The sequence below is a fragment of the Psammomys obesus genome, unplaced genomic scaffold, assembly GCF_907164565.1.
Source record: "Psammomys obesus unplaced genomic scaffold, mPsaObe1.curated_primary_1811, whole genome shotgun sequence".
NCBI classification, from domain to species: Eukaryota; Metazoa; Chordata; class Mammalia; order Rodentia; family Muridae; genus Psammomys; species Psammomys obesus.
In genome coordinates this window covers 10,771,944-10,795,037 of record NW_026596143.1, presented here as the reverse complement: position 1 = coordinate 10,795,037, position 23,094 = coordinate 10,771,944, and the positions used below count along the sequence as shown (strand labels likewise).

Sequence of the window (23,094 nt, the reverse complement as noted above, 5' to 3'; positions counted from 1 at the left end):
TCGCTCTCGGCGCCCGGCCCCGGACTGCATTTCCCGGCAGGCGCCGCGGCCCGTGGCCAATGGGGAGCCTAGGATTTGGCGGCGGCGGCGCCGAACGGGGCGGGGGGGCTTTGTGCGCGGAGGCGGCGGCGGCGGCGGCGGCAGCGGCGGCAGCGGCAGCGGCGGCGGGAGCTGGCGGCGCGGAGGTCCGGACGGAGGCCGAGGCCAGGGCTGCGTGCTGGGCGCCTGGGAGAGGTGTGCAGCTTCCGATTGGAGTCCCGGGACCCCGCTGCCTTTCGGGGCCGCCAGCCTCCGACTCGTCTCCGGCACCAGCAGCTACGCGGCGACCCCCGTCCGGCCGCCTCCCCTGCGCTCCGCGTCGCCCGCAGCCTTCCGTCTGCCCGCAGACGAGCCCGGCCGGCCGGGCCGTGGCCCTCCTCAGTGCCGGCCGCCATGGCAGGGGTGCTCGGCGCGGGGGAAATCTAGTCCGAGGATTTCATGCGGCCTAGCTCGGTTCCCTCTCCTGCGCCCGCCGTCCCGGCAGCTGCCGTCAACCCAGCCCCACTTCGGGCCTCCGTGTCTCTCCTGTGATCCTACTGACACGGCCGGGGGGTTAGAATGGAACAAACTGAAGGTAAAGTGCTTGTGTGTGTATGTGTGTGTGTGTTGCGCGTCAGGGTTGAGGAGGATCCTTGGGTGGGGGGCGACTTGAGACCTAGCACCCGAAAGGAGTGAGACCCTGGAAGGGGAGGGGCCGCGGATGACCTGAAGGGGTTGGAGGAAGGAAGAGCAGATGGTAAGGTGGGTGTGGAAGGAATTGGGAGGTGGGGCAGGTAGGCTTGGGATATGATGTAGTGGTGCTGAGCTGGGAATTGGGAGTAGAGGTGGGATGGGGGCGGGGATAAGGATGGAAACGGGGAAGGGGGAGGGAGAGAGAAGAGTTAGATTTGAACATTAGCGACCTGATGCAAATTAGTGTAGGTCTGGAATGGACTGTGGAAACTAGGAGAGTTGGGGGAAAGAGATAGGGTTGATGGGAAAGGGAGGTATCTTCTGGGAATCAAGGGAGAAACTAGTGAATCAAAGTGGAGGAAAAGGTAAGATCAGGAAATAGGGATGAAAAATGATTGTGTCAGGGTGCACTAGGAGGATAGGAAATAGACGCAGGAAACTGAAAGACGTACGATTGGGCTAGGAAAGGACATTAGCTGAGTGTTGGAAGGGATGAGAATTATCGACCAGGCTACACAGAGTGTGAGGAAAAGGATGGGAATTATTGAAGTGTTAGAAGGGAAAGCCTTTTGTTCCTATATTTGTGTGTATTCTGCCTTGTATTTCAAGGCTAGAAATAGAGAAGCTAGTGGTTATGGGGTTGTGATTGTTGTGAAACGAGGGAGGTGTGGGTGTTACTGTTCTGAGAGAAGAGATGTGTTTTTGTTATGGTAGGGAGGCAGGGAGAGACATGGCCATAATTTGATGGTTTTGGTGAGGGAGTGAAGACTATTCAGATTTAAAGGGGGCAGGGGCAGCCATGTTTGCTACCAGGCACTGCAGTGTAAATAAATTCCTTTTCCTCTCCGACATCTGCGTGAATCTGGAAGCGACCAGTTCACACTGTTACACCTCCCCTTCTATTCATGAACTTCTCTTACCTCTTGGGTCATTTACAATTACTCATAGCCACCAAAGGACATAGGGATGTTTTCCATCTTGTGTGTTCTGTTGCTTCTTTCTTGTTCCTTTTCCTCCTGGTAGCAAAAGAAGGCATACTGATAAATTGCACTGTAAAATTTAACCCTTTTTATAAATTTAAAATTAGATCTGTTTTTTTAAACTAACTGAAGAAGTCATTGCTATCGTATTTCAAGCATGATTGTGAAAAGTCTTAAATGTTGATTGGTTTCAGACACCTCAGAAGCAAGTCAACATCTTTTTTTCCAATTCTTTAAGTAAACAAGGAAATTGCATTGGTTATTTTACTTGGAAGGGGGTGGGGAAGATCAGCCTGTTGTAGATTATCTGCTAGCTGAATTTAGAATTTTGGAAAATTAGAAATGTTCATGGTGATAGGTGACATGCATCTGTTATAAATACTGCTTTTTTTACTAGCTTTTCCCCCACCTCTTCCCTTTGCTTTCATGTAGCTAGCTCAATACAATCTCCAAATGCCAGGTTAGCACAGCACTGTGATCTGTGCAGTAGGCATGTAATCCTTATTTGCCAGCGTTTGGGGCGGGGGGTGGATGAGAAGTTCTGTCACTCTCAGGAACGCTCCAGTAATTCTTTCATGTATTCAGATATATCTACTTGTATGATCTGAATAGTTTCCAAGGGTCTAACAAAGAAGATAAATTAGGTGAAATCTATTTTCTATTAATCTTGAAAAGGATTCCGTATGTGTCTTACTTAAAATAACTTTAACTGTGGTAATCCAAACTTTAGCCCATGTGTTAGTATTGAAACTGTTTTCTAGTAGCAGCAAGTTCTGTTAACTATATGATGGGCTCAATCCATTTGTCCTACATATTGATTCAACAAATCTTAATAATAATATTCTCTCAGTTTTTATTGTTTGGTAGAAAATTTACATTTAATATTGTTGGAGTGGTGCTTTCCAAGGTTAGACTTGGCATAAATGTCAGATTTATAACTTGGGGTGTTTTGAGTGACAGTATATACTCTGATTATTTTTTTAATTCCAAAGACAAGTTCCATTCAAAAAAGCCATTCAGCATGTACTCGGAATTTATTTGTTTTGACGGAGGTATTTTATTTGTATTTCTCTCTTGGTTGACATATTATTTGTAATTAGTAAACTTGACGTGCATGAACTATTAGTGCCTCCACTTTTAGGAAAATGAGCAATTATATATTACAATAGAATACATCTGTTTGGAAGTTTGAATGAGCCCTCTTAGAGTGTTCTGTTCTGGGTTCCTTGGACAGGTATCCATTCAGTGAAGAAGGCTACTGTTTTTATCAAACACCTGAAATCCAAATCTGCGTTGATTACTACTGTGCTCATCATCAGCCCACTTGGTACTTAAAAATTTTTTTAATTATTTTGTTTTTTGTGTATGAGTGTTTTTATCTGTATGTATGTATGTATGTATGTTTGTGAACCACATGCAGGCCTGGTGTGCACAGAGGCCAGAAGAGGGTATCAGGTGCATTGGAATTGAAATTATAGATAGTTGTAAGCTGCCATATGGGTTCTGGGAATTGAACCAGAGTTCTCTGGAAGAGCAGTCAGTCAGTGCTTTTAACCACTGAGCTGTCTCTCTGACCCTGATGCCTTTTATTTATTTACTTATTGAGACAGAGTCTCATAAATACCAGTCTGGCCTCAAACTTTTAATATAGCTGAGGCTGACCTTGAACTTCTGTTCTTCCATCTATCTCCTGAGCATGCTGATAGTATAGACATGTGCTAGCATGTCTGGTTTATGAAGTGCTGGGAGTCCCACCTAGGGACCAACTAAACTATACCTCCCCCCTTTTTTTTGGAGTGACAAATTAACGGATAGTTTCTGGAATTTTAAAATAAAAATCATAATGTACAGTGACAGCTAGTAGTTATGCTAATGCAATGTGCTATGCTAAGCGCCCTGAATGTATGATTTCCTTTTATCCTTCCAGCCATGGACAGTCAGGGCTGCACAGAGAAACCCTGTCTCGAATAACAAAAACAAAACAAAACAAAATTCAAAAGAATAGTGCCTTAGTTATCACTATAACTGCTTAGACATGTCTTCAGTGTCCTAGACCGTTTCTGTGGTTTTACCTGACATACATGAGACGGGCTCACACTCTAATCCTAGAACCTAGGCCTCTACTGAGCTACACCTTGGCCTTTTCTTACTTAATTTTAGTCGCTCAGGCTGGCCTCAAACTTGATATTTTCCTGGTTCGGTCTTCCATGTGTCTGAGATGATGTGTACACAAGCACCGGTTGCTGTTTTGGTTTACTCAGTTAACAGGCATATGGACCTACAACTTTGTTTGAGAGTCCAAGTAGTGATCCATTATTTGGAATACTACCACTTAGGCTAATGTGTTTGTTTGATTGGTTGGGTTTGGAGACAGAGTCTATTATGTAGTTCTGGGTGGCCTGGAACTCCCTATGTAGGCCAGACTGGCCTCGAATGCACAGCCACTCACCTGCCTCTTCCTCCTGAGTGCTGGGGTTAAAGGCATTCAGCATCAGGTCCTGGTCCAGCTAAATTAATCCCCCCCTTTTTGCATTATAAGAATATAATTGCTTCATAACAGTCTGTGTGAATGGAAGATAAATGCTCTAGCCTACGTTATTTTACAGGAGAAAAAACTGAGGCCTATAGAAGTTAAGGCCAAGGCTTTGGTGACAAACCGGTGACTTGGAACTCAAGACCACATTACTTCACTTCCTTACTAAGGAAGTATTTGACTGTTCTTTAAAGCTCAAGGTGAGAGGGAATGTGCTGAGGTCAGACAGCAGTTAGTGTAATGAATTCCAGGGACTTGCAGTGAGGCAAGGGGTCATGCTTATGCTTTTTTCATACTTTGGCAAGTAGCAGACGAATAAAATGTTTTTATGTGTAAAAAATTATATCCAGGCTATCTTGAAGTTTGTGCTTTGTGTAATCAAATAGGTTTTGACAGAATTTTCTCTCTTGTAATAACATTGTCAATGAAATAGCTAGCAATGAGGGCAAAAAACATAAGTTTAGTCCTGGTCCTAAGTAAAATTGGGACACTGGTCATATTTTTTCTTCCTTCCTTCTTCCCCCCCCCCTCCTCCCTCCCTCCCTCCTTTCTTTTCTTCCTAATGAGCTGAAAATACTCAATTAAAAAACAGTTTTGAAAACATCGCAGGCTGGTCATGGTGGCCCATGCTTTTAATCCCAGTGCTCAGGAGGCAGAGGTGGCTGGATCTGTGAGTTCAAGACTAGCCTGGTCTTCATAGTGAGTTCCAGGATAGCTAGGGCTAAATAGTGAGAGCCTGCCTCAATAAAATACACACACACATACATACATACATATATACATATATACACATATTCATACATTCATCTCAGGAGATACTGGTTTTCTTTTTTTAATTTGTTTTCTATTGAAAAAGTAGGTGACCGTGAATTGATATTAATGAACTCCCTTGAACTCACTGTGTAGCCTAACTCATGCCTTTTTCTACCTTGGCCTCTCAACTGCTAGAATTAATTACAGCCCAACTTACTAAGTCTCTTAAAAGAGTCTTACCTGTTGTAGATACTAAAATGAAAATTATTATTTTTAAAGGGTTTCTTGAGAGTTTTGTTTTATGTGTATGAATATTTGCTTGAGTCTGCGCACTGTGTGTGCAGTACCCCTGGAGGCTAGAAGGTGTTGGATGTCTTGGGAGTGGAGTTTCAGACACTTGTTAGTTCTCATGGGTGCTGGGAACTGAACCAGTCCTCTGGATCAGCAGCTAGTGCTCTTAACTGCTGAGCCATCTCTTCCGCCTGGACTTATGCTACTGTTTCTTTTCTTTTTTAAAAGATTTATTTATTATTTATACAACATCCTGCCTGCACACCAGATCTTACTATAGCTGGTTATGAGCCACCATGTGGTTGCTGGGAATTGAACTCAGGACCCTTGAAAGAACAGCAAGTGTTTTTAACCTCTGAGCCAGCTCTCCAGCCCATGCTACCATTTCTTAAAGTTTATAAAGCCACAGTGATTATGTTTCATTGGCATAAAGTTAGATCACTGGACTAGAGTCCAGAAATACAGAATTATCAAGAAGAGTTGTCAAATATGAAGCCAAAAGTGATAAAAACACTTAGAATCCCAATACTCAGGAGGATCTCAAGTTTGAGGCTAACCAGATTTAAACAGTTAGAGTTTATCTTAAACAACAATAACACACACACAAAGAGTTAATTTGTGTTACTTAGATACAGTGTTACATACACTGGTCATTTATAAAAGGGAATAAATGATAGATACAACATGGATGAGTGAATCTAGACTAAAAAAGAAAATATATTCTTTGATTCCAAACAAAAGTCATATGTACACTACCCCATCCTAATAAGCACATCAGTCCCAAGAAATTAAAATTGTTAAAGCTTTAAAATTATTTAGAACTTGGTATTCATAAAAATCTGTTTTATAATGCAATCATGGTTTTAGTTTAACTTTAGAGAAAAAAACAGTATTTTTGAAGAAGCAATTCAAATGATTTAATTTTTATTAATAAAAACACATCTGACATTTGAGTTTTTAAATAACTAATGAACTTTATTTCTTTAGGCTAATCTTTTCATCAATATTAATAAGAAGGGGCCTGTGGATGAAATGGCTCAGCAGGTAAAGGCACTTGCCACCAAGCCTGACAGCCTGAGTTAGATGCCTGGGACCTAAATGATGGAAAGAGCTGATTCCTGCAAGTTGTCCTCTGACTTACACTGACACTCACACAAAAAATAAAAGGAATAAATTTACCAACCAGATGTACTAATATGACCTGACAAAAACAATTGTTTTATTTTAGTGTGTGTGTGTGTGCATGTGTGTGTGTATGTGGAGGTCAGAGGAACACTTGTGGGGTTGCTGCTTTCCTGTTCTGAGTTCCAGGCATCAAACTCAGGCAGTCATGCTGTCTGGGCAGGCTTTGACCCCTGCACAATATGCCTCGTCCTGTCTAGTATTGTTTAAAAGCTTACAGTTTCATTTTCATTTTTACTATTGACCTTAGGAAATACGTAGTAAGTCTTTCAAACACTACTATAGCATGTATAATACCTATGTAGTGTGACATGGAAAAGTAAAAACCAGATTTTAAATTGTGTGAATTAGAAAATGCAGTTTTTACTGGATGTGTGTTGTTACTCCTGTAGTACATTTGCTGTTATCGAGATTCTTGAAAACGCTCCCTGAAAGAGAATTCCAGCTTACTTAAAAATTATAGATGTGGCTTTGTTTTTCTGTTTTTGTTTTTGTAAGATGGGTCTCCAGTAGCCCAGGCTGGCCTCCAGTGTGCTCCCTCTGTAACTGGGAGTCGCCTTGACCAGGTCACCCTTTTGCCTCTATTTTCCAAGTGCTGAGATTTGGGGATGGGACACTATACTGCACTAGATATGATTTTTTTTTTCTTTGAGATGGGCTATCCTCAGCCTGTTATGTTGAAGAGGCTGGTCTTGAACTCCGGATTTTACGACCTTCATCTCCCAGACATGCATCATCACGCTGCACTAGATGTGGCTCTCAGTCATCAATGTTGAGGAGAAAGCCAATGGGAAAATGAGAAAAAAAATCATATACATTGTAGTTTGCATTTAATCTATAGAATAACATTTTTATGTTGCCTTCATGGGTTGTTTTATAAATACCAAAACAATAACTCCATATTTTGAATGAATTTGAAAGCACAATAATTATTTAACTCACTAGTGGGATGTTTTGAAATTTCCTGGATGCCTCAGACCAAAAAGACTATCATGTAATATAGAATAAGTTTTCAGATTTCACTCTACTTCAAAATTACTATTTTTTCAAAATTTATTTGTTTTTATTGTATGTGCATTCATGTTTTGCCTGTATATATCTATGTGTGGGTGTAGGGTCCCCTAGAACTGAAGTTATAGACTGTTGTGAGCTACTATGTGGGGGCTGAGAATTGAGCCCCTGTCCTCTGGAAGAGCAGCTGAGCCATCTCTCCAGCCCCAAATTGTTTTTGTTTTGTTTTTTTTAAATGAGCCAATTTTTTTTATTTGTTTGTTTCTTGTATTTGGAATGTTCTTCGGTGACATACTGGGCCTGATACTGTGTTTGCCATAGCCCTTCGAAGAATATGAAATTCAATTTACTTTTTCAAGATGAAGTTCTTAGAATCAGTCAACTTTTACTTTGAAGTCTTAATACCTGTTCAGCATTGCAATATTATAGCCAATGTTGAGGGTCTTAAATACTTGCCCTCAAGGGCAAGCACCATCAGCAGTGGCACCGTCAGCTTTTTCTAAATGTCTGCAGAATGCATTCAGGTAAGTAGGCCAGTTGGCTGGCTCTTACTTCAGCTAGTTATCTGTCTGCCTTCGTGCCTGCCTGCCTGCCTGCCTGCCTGCCTGTCTGTCTGTCTGTCTGTCTGTCTATCTATCTATCTATCTATCTATCTATCTATCTATCTATCTATTTAGTTTTTCTTTTCATTTCTTTTGAGACAGGATTTCTCTATAGCGCTGGCTGTCCTGGAAGTGGCTCAGTAGTCCACTGGCCTCAAACCCAGAGATTCTCCTGCCTTTGTCTCAGGCATGTGCCACTGCTGCCATTTATTTATTTATTTATTTTTAAAATTTATTTATTTTATATACATGAGCGTTCTGTCTTCATGCACACCATGCACACCAGAAGAGGGAATCAGATCTCATGAAATTTGATCAGGAGCTACAATGTAGTTGCTGGAAATTGAACTCAGGACCTCTGGAAGAATAGCCAGTGCTCTTAACTGCTGAGCCATCTCTTTAGCCCTATTTATTTTTTGAGACAGGATTTCTTTGTGTAGCCCTGGCTGTCCTGAACTCTGAGCTCTCAAATACAGGGGAAATGGTGTCTGCCATAGTTCTAGATACTTTGAAGTCAAAGACAAAGACAGGAGATCCCGTGACTACATACAGAAGTCTGAGACCAGCTTGAGCATCTTAGGAAGAGTACATCTTAAACAAAAGGAATGCTGGCAAGGCATAATGGTGCACACTTTTTTGTTTGTTTTGTTTCTCTGTGTAGCCTTGGCTATCCTCTCACTCTGTAGACCAGGCTGGCCTCAGATTTGCAGAAATCTTCCTGCCTCTGCCTCCCAAGTGCTGGAACTAAAAGTGTACACATGCTGGGTGATGGGGGCATGCTCAGGAAGCAGAGGCACGCTGATCACTGTGAGCTGGAGGCTAGCAGTTTGGTCTACACACAATGAGCTCAGACCAGCAAGGACTATACACTGAGACTGTGTCTCATGGGAAAAAAGCCTGAGTAGATGGCTCATTGGGTAAAGGTATTTTCCACTCAAGCATAACTTGACTTTAATCCCTGTAGTCCACACTGTGGAAAGGAAAGAACTGATTTCCTTGAGTCCTCCTGTGTCACAAGTTCTGCCTCCAACACACACATAAATAAATGCAGTTTAATGAGTAAAGCAAAATGTTTTGATTCAGATTTGATTTGTAAACACCTTATTAAAAAAACATACATGGACAGTGTATTCTACTCACCATGCGCAGTGTAAGAGATTTGCTTTGATCTGACTGACCTTTATCCCAGTAGTTGTTCTGCAGTTATGTTTGCTTTAAGCCACTTTAGCAGAACTGTGTGTGTATTGTGGGGTTGATATACGCACTATTATACATGTACCTGTGTGCATAAGCACAGAGGTTGGGTACCCTTCTCTACCACTCCCGGCCTGTTTCCTCTGAAGCAGGGGCTCTCCCTGTACCTGGAGCTTACATTCTTTTTCTGGCTGTTAGCCAGCAAGCTTTCGACATCTCCCTGCTTCTGCCTCCACAGTACCGGGGGTTACAGACATGCATTTGTGAGATCATGCCTCACTTGTTATTTGGGTGCTGTGATCTAAATTGGATCCTCAAGGTTGTGCAGCAAGTGTTGTCAAACACAGTGTCATCTCTGCAACTCCCTCAGCTCTTTAATTGGGTTGGCAATGGAGTTGAAGGGCCTAAGTTGAGGTCTGAGTTCTTACCCCCATTTTCCCTTACCATTGAAGATTAATGCTCTTGTTGAGATGACTGTGTAGAGTTGTGGATCCCCAATTTGAAGTGCCCAGGTGCCAGACTATAGCAGGCAGGTGGTGTAACACACTTCTTAAAAACAGAAAGTATTGGAGTTGAGGATGTGGCTCAGTACTGCAATGCTTTTCTGTGCATAAAGAGGCCTTAGATGTGATTTTCAGTATTTAAAAAGAAAGAAAATATCTGCAAACGAGGTTGTCTTTAATTACACGTTTAGTGGATAAAGAAATGAACTCACTTGGCCACCTGAACAGAAGTTGAAAATGTCGGAGCAGTGTCTGCACTGGCTGTGTGGGTGTTGTCAGTGAGAGAGTTCATGTTGGTACAAGTATGAACAAGAAGTTAACTTTCCAGTCCAAATTCACCTCCACTGTTTTTACTGTAGCATCTGCGTCTTTAACTGCACCAGTGCTGAGTGTTCTGATGAAACAAATAAGCTTTGTCAATTTTGAACATAATTGAGCCTAAAATTGTGAAGAGGTAAAACTAGTGAAACAAAACAATAAAGCTTTTGCTTTATAAAGCTATGGAAAATACCCAAACATCTTTATAGGAAGTTAAAAACTTAGTTATAACTTTTAGTTTGATACATTGCTTAGTACTTTAAAACACCTGTTATTTTTATCCTAATTTTTTTTTTTTTTTACTTGAGGCTAACAGAGAATCCAAGGTATAAGAAAGTAAAATTTGAATATTTATAAAAATCTAAGAACCAACTTGAAGTGGTGACTCATGCTTTTAATCCCTTAGCAGGGGGATTTCTGTGAGTTTAAGGTCTACATAATTCCAGGAGAGCCAAGGCTACATAGTATAAAATATACTATTTATATTTTGTGTACAAATATAAAAATAAAAAATAATAAATCTATAAGAATTTTAGAAACTCTTACTATTTTAAGAGTTTTCAGAGAAAATCAAGAAAATATGCAAATGGACTTCTTGATTTAAAAAGAATAGACAAGATGGCTGATAGAAGTCACTTGGCTTGGGGCTGGAGAGATGGCTCAGGGCTTGAGTGCCTACTGCTCTTGTAGAAACCTAGGTTTGCTTTCTGACATCCACGGGGCTCACAGATGCCTGCGAGCCCGTTCTAGGGCATGCTGTGCCCATCTGTTACATGTGTAGTGTACCTGACACACTCAGGCACATGCACGCATAAAGCAGATATTTTAAAAAGCTGTTGCTTAGTTTGTAGTAATTTCCGTATGAGTCAGTGCTCTTGTGGGAAGAAGGTGGACAAAAATTCAATGCATATTCTCAAGTGGTAACCATGTTTGTTTTTATTTGTGTAGTCAAAAACAAAGTAAGGACCACGCAGGTGGAACTGAATAGAGAAGGGAAACTGTCTAATCAGTGACTGGATTGTCACAAGGTAGTCAGACAGTATCGTTGTTTAGTCAGAAAAAATCCGAACTATAATCCAAAATGTTGAATGGAATCATAATCAAGTGAAAACAGATTGAATTTAATAACAGGGTTTATGGTTAAGTGAAATAAGATATAGATTTAAATTTTTTTCTCATTAACTAATTATGTTCCACTTCATGCAGGTCACTTCCTGATACAGGATATTTTAAACTGTTGAAAATCAGTTTTTCTTCTAGCACTTTAGTCTGTTTGGGATGGGGTTGGGGACCCATACCATGTAGTCCAGGCTACTCCAGATTCTGAATGTTACATTCCAGGGCTGCAGCACACTGTAAGGAGGAAATTTCAAGCGCAAGTTTCAGGAGCTATTTAAGGTGACAGCAACAAAGCTAACCAGATTATGGAGTATCATAGTTATAACTTAAAAATAATATTTTTGCTCTGTTTTTGAAAATATAAAAAGAAAAATTAGAAAAAAATATAGAACTTTGGACATGTTTTGCTTAAATTTTATGAAGGTAGTGTAGTAGTCATGCTGACCTTATACCTCTGAAAGTTTATGTAGATAAGCTTTAAATGTAAATTGCATTTAATGTTTGATATTACAAATGAAAGTCACTAAATAATGCCATATATGTCCATGTCAAAATAAAAGCCCAAGCTATACATTTGTATATAGACATCTAGGAGGAATGGCATCTCCTTCCATTCTTTGGAGTCATTTCATATACTATATCACGTGGTTTAATCCTCACATATCAAACATGAAATGGGATAGTGCCATGGTTAAGGACCTGGATTTGATCCCCAGCACCCACATGGTGACCCACAGATATCTGTAACTCCAGTTCCAGGGGACCCAACACCTTCTGGACTCTGAGGGCAGCAGGCATGCACATGCAGGCAAATAACCCAAGTAAAAATTTTAAAAAAAGTCTCCTGACTATACAGTTCAAGTCAGTATTAATAGTGCATGCGTTTACTCTGTGGACAGTCTGCTTGTTTCTGTGTTTACCTGACATTTTATTCTAGCACATAGTATGATTGCTTAAACGTTCGTGTATGTGATTTCTCTTTCTTTTCTTTTCCCTTTTTTTGTTCTTTTGAAAAAGGGTGTTTCTGTGTAGACCAGGCTGCCTTTGAACTCACAGAGATTCACTTGCCTCTGCTTCCTTAGTGCTGAGATTAAAGGTATGTGGCACCATTCCTGGCTGATTTCTTTCTTGCATGACAGTATTTGCCCATTTCTTCAGAGAGTTCACAACTAACTTCATCTCTATAAGCATATGAGGGTGTTTTTGTGAGGTTGGTTGAAGAACAGCACTGTGTGGTAGAGCTTTGGGGTGGTGGAAAGAACTGAATTTTCTTTTGAGATAGGGTCTCCAACCCAGGCTGCCCCGAACTTGCTGTGTGTGTACTTCTGACTACGGTCATGTACCACCAGGAGCAGCTAGGGACTGGCTTCTTTTCCCGCCCTCCCCCTAGATTTTTGAAAAACTGAAAAATGGATATTATGTGTGTAGTGTGTCTTTGTGCATGAAGATGCCTGAATAGGCTGGATGGGGGCATCTGGAGCTTGAGTTACAGGCAATTGTGAGTCACCTGACATGGCTGCTGGAATCTGAACTCTGTTTTTTCACAAGAGCAATGAAGTCTTAACCACCGAGCCACCTCTCCAGCCCAGGGTCTTTTGCTTTGATGTTTTTTTGTTTTATTGAGACATAGTTTCTCTGTGTACCACTGGCTGTCCTGAATTCACTCTGTAGATCAGATTGGCCTTAACTCACAGAGATCTTCCTGCCTCTGCCTCTGCCTCTGCTGGGGTTAAAGGTGTGCACCACCATGCCCAGCTACACTGGAACTTTTCATCTTCTTAAACTTAAACTCTAAGTTCATTAAGTAGTGCCTTTGTTGTCTAGCTTAATCCCCTCCCCTCACTTTTTTTTTCTAGACAGGGTTTGTATCTTGAAGGCTGGCATCAAACTTGTGATCCTCTTGTCCCTGTCTCCCATATGCTTTGGTGACTGTTGGCCTTTACAATCATATATGGCAGATAAAACTCTTATTTGTAAAAGATAATTTTGTTTATTTATTTGCTTTGTGTTATGTGTTGGTGTGCACTTGTCAAGGCATATGTATAGAAGCCAGGAAGTAATTTGGGAGTCTGTTTTCTTCTGCCATGTGTATTATGGGAGTTGGACTCAGGTTATTAGGCATGGTAACAAGTGCCCTTATCTGTAGAGTTATCTTATGGGTCCCCTAAAATTCTTTATTTTGAAACTTACTTATTTTATGTTTGGGTGTGTTGCCTGTATATATGTTTGTGTTCTCCATGTATGCCTGGTGCCTGCAGAGGTCAGGAGAAGGCTGTAAGCAGCCACCATGTAGGTGCTGGGAATTGAACCTTGGCCTCGTCTAGCACAACCAATGCTCTTAACCACTAAGCCAACTAACTATCCAGCTCCCCTACATTTCTGTTAGTCAATGGAATTAATAACAGCATATAGACGGCTGAGCAATAAAATGGTTTGTCTGTCTGACCGTCTGTTTGTTTGAGACAGGGTTTTTCTGTGTTGCCCTGACTGTCTTGAAACTTGCTTTGTAGAACAAGCTGTCCTCAAACTCAGATCCCTCAGTAAAATGTTTGAAGTGTAAACTGCTTGCCTTATGTCTGTATATTTTGGACTAGTGTGTACTTATAACCCCTGTACTTAGGAAGTAGAGGCAGAAGGATCTGGAATTTAAGTTCATCTTTAGTTTTACATTGTGTTGGTTACATGAGACCTTTTCTTAAAACAATATTAAAAACAAACCAAACAAAAAGCCAGCATGATCTGTGTGAAAAGGATTGTTTCTATTTATTCATATACACATTCTTTTTTTTCTCCCTCCCTCTGCTCCCCCATCCCATTTCTTTCTTTGAAGAGAGTCTCATGTAGCCCAGGCTGGTCTGGAACTCACTTTGAGACAAGGATGGCATGGAACTTCTGGTTCTTCTGTCTCTACCTCCCAGTGTTAGGATAATCAGTATATGCCACCACTCCTGGTTTTATAGGTTGCTGAGGTTCAAAACCAGAGTTTCCTGTATGCTAGGCAAGAACTACCTACTGAGGCAACTATCTTGTTTCCCATACAATTGTTTTAAAAGTTATTATTTTATATGTGTAATTATTTTGTCTGCGCACACATATGTATGTATGTATATGTATGTATGTATTGTCTGTCTACTGTGTGCTTGCTCGTGGAATTCAGAAGAGCGTGTCAGACCCATGGGGTTGGAGTTACAGATGTTGTGAGTCTCTGTGTGGGTGCTAGAAATTGAACCTAGATCTTCTACAAAAGTAACAGTGCTCTTAGCCACTGAGCCAACTCTCCAGCCCCTGTACATTCTTGAATGATGAGGCAGTTATCTAAAATGTGAATGAAAGCCTTTTTATTTCGGGAACATAATTGTGTGTCTGTGGGTGTGTGCTCATGTGTGTCAGTTGCACTCACCTGTAGAGGCCAGTTCTCCACCTTATGTTTTTGAAGATGTAATTTATGTATGTGAGTGTCTGCATGTCGGCACCACGTGTGCTCAGTGCCAGAGGAGGTAAGAAGAGTGTGGGTCTGACCCCTTAGAGCTAGAGTTGTAGATGGTGGGGAGCCCCTTTGTAGAGGCTGGAGCTAAAGCAGGCTCCCGTGCAAAACCAGCAAGTGCTCTTAACCCATGAGCTGTCTATTTAGGCCTCCCTTCCCCACTTTATTTTTTAGACAAGGTGTTATGTAGCCGTGACTGGCCTGGATTTCCCAGAGATCTGCCTGCTTCTGTCTCCGTCTGCGGAGATCCTTCCTCCATTTTCAAAGTAAGCAGCATAGTTACCTTCCATAGTTCTCTTCTATGCACTGCTTTATTCACGGGATCCTTGGGTTATTTTAGGCCCCATGGAGTAATACAGGATTAGTGTGTTTGCACGATTATGCTTTCTGCTCTCTGTGAATTCATTCAGCAGCTTCTGTATTATCTATTGTACTAGGCAGAGGATGTGGAAATAAGTGCAGCCTGAGTACTAGAACTCACAGAGATCTGCTTGCTGCTGCCTTTCCCCTCTGAGTGCTGGGCTTGAGAGGATATGCCACCTTGTGTAGCTCTTAACAAGAGTTGCCTCTCTTCCATATCCGAAGATGGTACTGCCACACTTTGCTTTTCATGATAAAGACATCAAAATTTGCTGCTTGTGGTGATGAAAACCTTTAATCCGTGTTCTTGGGAGGGGAAAGCAGAGATAGGCAGATCTCTGAGACACTGTCTTGGAAATAAACAAACAAACATGAATTTTAGATATATGAACTGGCTAGTCTGTCACAGTGAAGCTCTACCAAAGACACTGCAAACACGTATGATTTTTAGTGTTTAGGACAGAGCTTGTATTAATCTGTAATTAATATAAAAAGTCATTTTTATTTTTTGGGAGGAGTCATTTTTACTAGAGGTCAAGATTCTAATATTTTCATCAGTGATAACATGACAGTTTCTTGTAATCCCATTAATAGCGACTCATTTTAATATACTGATATAAAAGACAGAACCGCATAATTACCCAATATGAATTGTAGCACACTGTCAGTAGTTCCTATATGCTTGAGAATTATTAGAGTCATGTTAGAGTAGAGAAATTATGTTATGTAAGATTATATAAATAGTTAATATTTCTTAAAGGATATTTTTTAGTCAGTGACTCTTATCTGACATTTTTGTTGTGTATCTTCAGCATTATTTTTTTACATTTATTCATTTATGTGTGCATGCATCGTACACGAGTAGAGATGATACGATAACTTTTGGTAGTTGATTGTCTCTTCCCTGTGGCTCATGGGGCTTGAGCTGAGGTCATCAGATTGGAGGTGAGTACTTTCTCACTTTCCCTATTTTCAGCATTTAATAAAATGCCTTCTAGTTGTTTTTTTTTTTTTTTTTTAATGAAAGTATTACCAGCTAAAATAAAATTGTATATTAAAACCATAGAAAAGGTTTAAAAGTAATTGGGGTAAAGTTTTTTGGTTTTTTTGTAGTGATCTGATTCTTGCTGATAGGCTTTGTGCTGGGCATAGAAGTAATGCTGCAGATGCTTTCCAAGCTTTCTGCACAAGTTCTTTTAGGAAGAAAGCAAACCTGGGCATGGTGACGCGTGCCTGTAATTCCACACTCAGGAGGCAGGAGCAGGTGGATCTCTGTGAATTCAAAGCCAGCATACTCTACATAGTAAATTCTAGGATAGCCAGAGCTACATAGTGAGACCCTGTCTCAAATAAACAACAACAAGTAAATATAGTGTTAGATCAATTGGTAAAGCATTTGCCATACAAGTATGAAATCTTGAGTTTGCATCTCCAGTACTGACATAAAAAACAAACCAAACCAAAAAACCCCAACAATTTTAGCAGTTTCACCTGTGACAGGTGTAGGATTCCTGGGAGCTCACTGGCCAGCCAGGTTCAGTGAGAGACCCCGTGTCAATAGATAAAAGGGAGAATGATGTAGGAAAACCTCTAGTGTCTGCAGGCATGTGCAGAACGTGTACCATCTTACAGGTGCACACAATGGATCTGTAGAGTCAGTTCTAATTTATGTTAGCAAATATCTGGTGGCGTCTCAGTAACACTTACACTTCATGGCAATAAAATAGTTTGATGGTTAACCCAGGCCTGTGTCCCTAACATACTTTTCTATTAGAATTGATTTATTGGTGATATGGCAGGTACTGTAGTTAGTTGTGGGTCTTCAAAGAGAATTTATTCCAGTGTTTTTAATAATGCACTTCATTTTCCACTTAGTTTCTTGTACCTACCCTTCCACTCCCAGTTATGTGATATGTTTTCATTAAATGCATCTAACTTGATTTCACAGCATTTAAAGAAAAAAATTTCAAAAATTCAATTCACTTCATACTTACAATTCTGAGAAGCTCAGAAAGTTCTTTTTTTGTTTTTGGGTTTTTTGTTTGTTTGTTTTTCAACAGGGTTTTTTTAGCCTTGGCTGTCCTGGACTCCAGGCTGGCCTTGAACTCATAGAAATCTGCCTGCCTCTGCCTGCTTCTGCCTCCCTGAGTTCTGGGATTTTTGGTGTGCGCCACCACACCCAGCTACTCAGAAACTCTTTGAGGTGCAATCTACTGTCAGCCTTCCGAGAACCATTGAGTTCTTCTGAGCCTGGAAATGTCTGCTATCCCACATTTCACCTTCTTAGCCCTGGATATTTTCTGCCAGGAGGGGTGGACTCTGTCTTGTTTATCTTTTTATCTCTAGTGCTCAGGACCTGACTTAATGCTGCCTGCTCTTCCAGGAAGTGATGCACTCTCCTCAGGACTGGTCTTCAAGCTCCCCCTCAGAGTTTCCCTTTATTGCCTTTCTCCCCAATAGTGTAAGTTATAGGAGTATAGGGCCTTGTCTGTACCTTCAGCCCTCTAATGTTAGACCTTAGCTCAGTGTCTAACCAGTAGACACTTGTTTTCTTAGAGAAGTCTGAATTAGGTGGGGGTGGGGGAATACCTGGGCTGTGATACTTGGTTTCTTTCCCATTTTGGCAGCAGCAGCATGGGAAGGAAGGTGGACCTGACATGAGCCTTCACTGCACCTTCTATCAGACTACAGAGGGTAATTGACAGCTGCTGGTGTCCAGAATTGATGTAGTGAAGTATTTTACTGTTCTTTCTTAGGGAAATGTTTTAAGATCATGCTCACTTTAACACGCGCGCGTGCGCGCGCGCGCGCGCACACACACACACACACACCTCTTCCCTTTATTTCAAGATAACTAGGTACTTGGTGTTGTGGTGGAATGGAGGAGACACTTGACTTGGCTTTAGAGGGTATGTGATGTCTAATATAGCCCCAGTGGCTCGAAAATGCATGAATGGAACCCTGAGACTGAGTGGTAGATGAGAAGGAAAATAGCAGCATGGTGGAGGGCAGAATGGGAGGCCTGGAACACCAGCAAAGGTGGCTGGAGCTGTTTAGGCAGGTGCCACAATATGATGTGGCTTCAACTGTTTGGATATGTTCTGAGGCATAGAGAGTCTTATTATGGTTAAATGCTGCTTTGTTTGTTTTATTGAGATAAAACGTGTGTGTGTGTTGCCTGCATGTATGTGTGTGTGCAATGTGTATTCCTTGCATTCATCGAGGTCAGAAGAAGGACAAAAGGAGATACAGACAGTTATGAGCCACCACGTGGCTACTGGGATCCAAACAACCTACTCTAGGTCCTCTGCAAGAGCAGCAAATGCGCATAACCTCTGAGCCACATCTTTCCAGTCCCAACTTACTTTTTTTTTTTCCTGTAATAAAATACTATGGCCAAAGGTAACATGGCAGAGTTTATTTTTGGCTTAGTTCCAGGGGCTAGCTATCCATAATGGCTCGAAAAGCATGGAGATAAAAGTGGGAATCTGGTTGATTACATTATATCCCCAGACAGGAAATCAGAGAGCAAGCAGAAAGTGGGACAAGGCTTTAATCCTCAAAGCCCACCCCAGTGATGTCCTTTCTTTAGCAATGTTCTACACCCTAAAGTGCTATAACCTCCCCTAATGCCACCTACTGGAGGGCGAGTGAGTGTTCAGATATGTGAGCCTTTGGGGAACATTTCTTATTCAAACCACACATGTCTTTTTGTTTTTAAGTACTGTTTATGCTGTAAATAATGGATTAGACATGGAGAGTGCTGGAAACAGGATCGTGAATTAGGAAACGTGTTCTAATTAAGACAAGGAAACATAAAGCATACGCAGTGAGTGGGAGAAAGCAGGAGGGTAGAACCCAGCTCTGACCTGGAGCTTAAAACCTGTGGGTGTTGTTTACTGTCACACACTGTCAAAAACTTACCGATTCAGATAGTCATATGTTTTACACTCTCTTTGTTTTTGTTTTTTGAGACAGTATCATACTATGCATTGCTGGCTGGCCTGAACTAGCTATGTAGACCAGGCTGGCTTTAGAGTTCTGCCGCCTCACCTCCTGAATACTGGGATTCAGGTGTTTAACACCATTCTTCTCTGGCCTTGAACTCTAGATCCTAATGTCTCAAGCCTTCAGAAAGTGCGGCGATTACATGTGTACCACCATTCCCAGCAGGGGTTCTTAGCAATGCATAAAGAATGAAAAGTTATCTGGGTTAGTACTCAAGCTCAGGAGGCAAAGGCAGGTGGATGCCTGAGTTCAAGGCCAGCTTGGTCTACATGGGGAGTTCAAGCCAGTCAGGCCACATATTGAGACCCTGTCCAATAAAACAAAGAAATACAGTAAAAATAAAAAATAGAAATCCTTTCCAATCCTCACTAATAAAGCTCTCCTGTGGTGAGTGTGCTTTTCCTTTACCTTTGAAAATTATTTTATGTGAACAGTATTTTGCCTTCCTGTGCATCTAGGCCATCATGGTACCTGGTATCCAGGGTGGTGGTGAGCCTCCACGTGGGTTCTGGGAATCAAATCCAGGTCTTTCACAAGTGCACTTAACCACAGAGCCAGGTCTCCAGCCCTTGTTTCACCTTTTATAATAGCTCTATAATCTATATGGCGTAGCGTTGTGTATGCTGAGGAGCTCCCATCTGTCTGTCAGCCTATTGAAACTGTCTCGCTGTATGTAGCCTTGGGTGTCCTGGAGCTCCTTGTGTAGACTGGGCTGGCCTGGAACTCATAAAGACCCTCTTGCCTCTGCCTTCTAAGTGCTGGGACTGTGAGCACCATTTCAGGCTCAGCGCTGCCTGTTTTTATCTACATTGTTAACATTTATGTCAGCACTGTTTCTTAACTGGTTCATCTCTTGCTGTCCTGTTGTGTGTATGCAGGCTTGGGTCTGTGACTGCTCTGATTCTATTTTCTATCTATCCCCTTCTGCTACTTCACCTTTTTTAATTACTGGAACTCAATGATAAGTATAAAGCATTTAAAGCACGTTTACCATATACATTGAAATTAGCAATTCTTTGAATGGGTAATATACATTTTATTGTTGTGAAATGTATATACTTGATTTTTTAAGAAAAATTGTCTATTTGTGGGAGTTGTTCTCTAAGATTCCATTTATTTATTTATTCACCTATTTATCTATCTATCTATCTATCTATCTATCTATCTATCTATCTATCTATTTATTATGTATACTGTGTTCTGCCTCCATGTACATGTGCAGGACTGAAGAGGGCACCAGATCTCATTATAGATGGTTATGAGCCACCATGCGGTTGTTAGGAATTGAACTCAGGATCTTTGGAAGAGCAGCCAGTGCTCTTAACCTCTGAGCCATGTTTCCAGACCCCTGTAGGAGGTTTTTTGAGATGTAATAATGCTTATTAAAACCCACTCTTTTAAAATTTTAATTAATTTTGTTTTAGACATATAGTCTTGCCATATAGTTAGCCTGGAGCTTGCTTTGTAGACCAGGCTGGCTTTGAACTCACAGACATCTTTTTTTTTTTTTTTTTAATTATTAATTACACTGTATTCACTTTGTATCCCCCCCTGTGGTTTCCTCCCTCCTCCCATCCCAATCCCTCCCTTCCTCCACCCTCTGCATGCATGCCCCTCCCCAAGTTCACTGATAGGGGAGGTCTTCTTTTCCTTCCTTCTGATCCTAGTCAATTAGGTCTCATCAGGAGTGGCTGCAGTGTCTTCTTCTATGGCCTGGTAAGCTGCTTCCTCCATAGGGGGAGGTAATTAAAGAACAGGCCAATCAGTTCATGTCAGAGACAGTCCCTGTTCCTATTACAATGGAACCCACTTGGATACTGAACTGCCAAGGACTACATCTGTGCAGGGGTCTTAGATTATCTCCATGCATAGTCCTTGGTTGGAGTATGAGTTTCAGGAAAGACCCCTGTGCTCAGATTTCTTGGTTCTGTTGCTCTCCTTGTGGAGTTCCTGTCCTCTCCAGATCTTACTTCTTTCCTAAGATTCCCTGCACTCTGCCCAAAGGTTGCCCATAAGTCTCAGCATCTGCATTGATAGTCTGCAGGGCAGAGCCTTTCAGAGGTCCTCTGTGTCAGGCTCCTGATTTGTTCCCTCTTTTCTCCTTCTTCTGATATTCATCCTCTTTGCCTTTCTGGATAGGAATTGAGCATTTAGCAAGAGTCCTCCCTCTTGATTAGTTACTTTAGATGTACAGATTTTAGTAGGTTTATCCTATATTATATGTCTATATGAGTGAGTATATACTATGTGTATCTTTCTGCTTCTGGGATAGCTCACTCAAGATGATCTTTTCCAGATTCCACCATTTACCTGCAAATTTCATGATTTCCTTGTTTTTTATTGCTGAGTAATATTCCATTGTATAGATATACCACAATTTGTGCATCCATTCCTCAACTGAGGGGCATCTGGGCTGTTTCCAGCTTCTGGCTATTACAAATAAGGCTGCTACAAACATGGTTGAGCAAATGTCCTTATTGTGTACTTGAGACTCTTTTGGGTATATGCCTAGGAGAGGTATAGCTGGATCTTAAGGAAGCTATTCCTAGTTATCTGAGAAAGCGCCAGATTGCTTTCCAGAGTGGTTGTACAAGTTTACATTCCCACCAGCAGTGGAGGAGGGTTCCCCTTTTTCCACAACCTCTCCAGCATGTGTCTCTTGAGTTTTTGATCTTAGCCATTCTGATGGGTATAAGGTGAAATCTTAGGGTCGTTTTGATTTGCATTTCCCTGATGGCTAATGAGGTTGAGCATTTCTTTAAGTGTTTCTTTGCCATTCGATATTCCTCTATTGAGAATTCTCTGTTTAGCTCTGTACTCCATTTTTTAATTGGATTACTTGATATTTGCTGTTTAACTTCTTTAGTTCTTTGTGTATACCGGATATTAGTCCTCTGTCCTAGATAGGATTGGTGAAGATCCTTTCCCAATCTGTAGGCTGTCATTTTGTTCTGACGACAGTGTCCTTTGCTTTACAGAAGCTTTTCAGTTTCATAAGGTCCCATTTATTGATTGTTGCTCTTAGAGCCTGTGCTGTTGGTGTTCTGTTCAGGAAGTTGTCTCCTGTGCCAATGAGTTCTAGGCTGTTCCCCACTTTTTCTTCTAAGCGGTTTAGTGTGCACAGACATCTTTTTATCTCTGCCTTTCCAGTCTGTCACAGACCTCTTCCTCTAAAGCACTCACCATCATGCCTGGCTAAAACTCACTCTTTCTAAGTGTACAGTGGGGTGACTTTTAGTGTATTGACAGGCTGTACAACCATCATTTCTATATCCTGGGCATCACCCACCTAGAGGCCCAATTTCCATTGCACATAAGATAAAAAACTTAAACAAAAACCTCTTTCAAATTATGAGGCCTAGTGCTGTGTGTAGTCTAGCTACCTGAGGCTGAACAGGGAGGAGAGCTTGTGCCTTGAATCAGGAAACCCTAGAAACTTCAGGAACTAGACATGATTTGCTTCTTTCGTTGGTGGAAAGTGAGTAAAGTCACATAAAAATACAAAGTGAATATATCTCTCCTTATTTATTTCTATTTAAAAACTTAATTCCATTTATTTGTGTGTGTGTGTGTGTGCATGTGGTCAGGGGATATCAGGTAGGAATTGGTTCTCTACCCCAACCTGGACTGAGCTCAGGTGGTCAGCCGAGCCATCTTTTCAATCCAGCTATTATTTTTATTATTTTTTTCAATTGTTTATTTTTCAGTCAAGTAGGTTTTCCACTTAAACTCAGAAATCAGTCTTCAGCTTAGATTTCTTTTTAAAGCTACTTTGGAAAGTACCTTTGGTGAAGATCCACAGATAAGGTTACTAATAAAGAACTTAAGTTCTCATAGGAAAAGGCTTTGGTATCTTTGTGGGATAATAATGTTTTATTAGTATGATTGCTAGAAAGTCATTCAGGGAAAGGTTTCCTATTAATCATAGCCTTTAACTTTCAGAGTTAGCCTCAACCAAAATGGTAGCCATTCATCCATCCCTCCTTCCCTTCCTCACTCCTTCCTTCCTTCCTTCCTTCCTTCCTTCCTTCCTTCCTTCCTTCCT

General features: G+C 41.2%; 1 protein-coding gene across 4 annotated transcripts in view; it reads left to right on the top strand.

The window, feature by feature from the left end:
* Nsd3 (nuclear receptor binding SET domain protein 3) overlaps nucleotides 1-23,094 on the top strand; it is a 115,634-nt gene that overhangs the window by 230 nt on the left and 92,310 nt on the right. For 2 of the 4 annotated variants that reach the window (XM_055593322.1, XM_055593319.1), the window contains exon 1: nucleotides 143-613. The exons of 1 other annotated variant lie outside the window; for it this stretch is intronic. The gene's annotated coding sequence lies outside the window, so the exon portion shown is untranslated. Of the gene's footprint in view, nucleotides 1-142; nucleotides 614-2,925; nucleotides 3,019-23,094 lie in introns of those variants that run through there. One more of the 4 variants, XM_055593320.1, reaches the window with a different exon arrangement.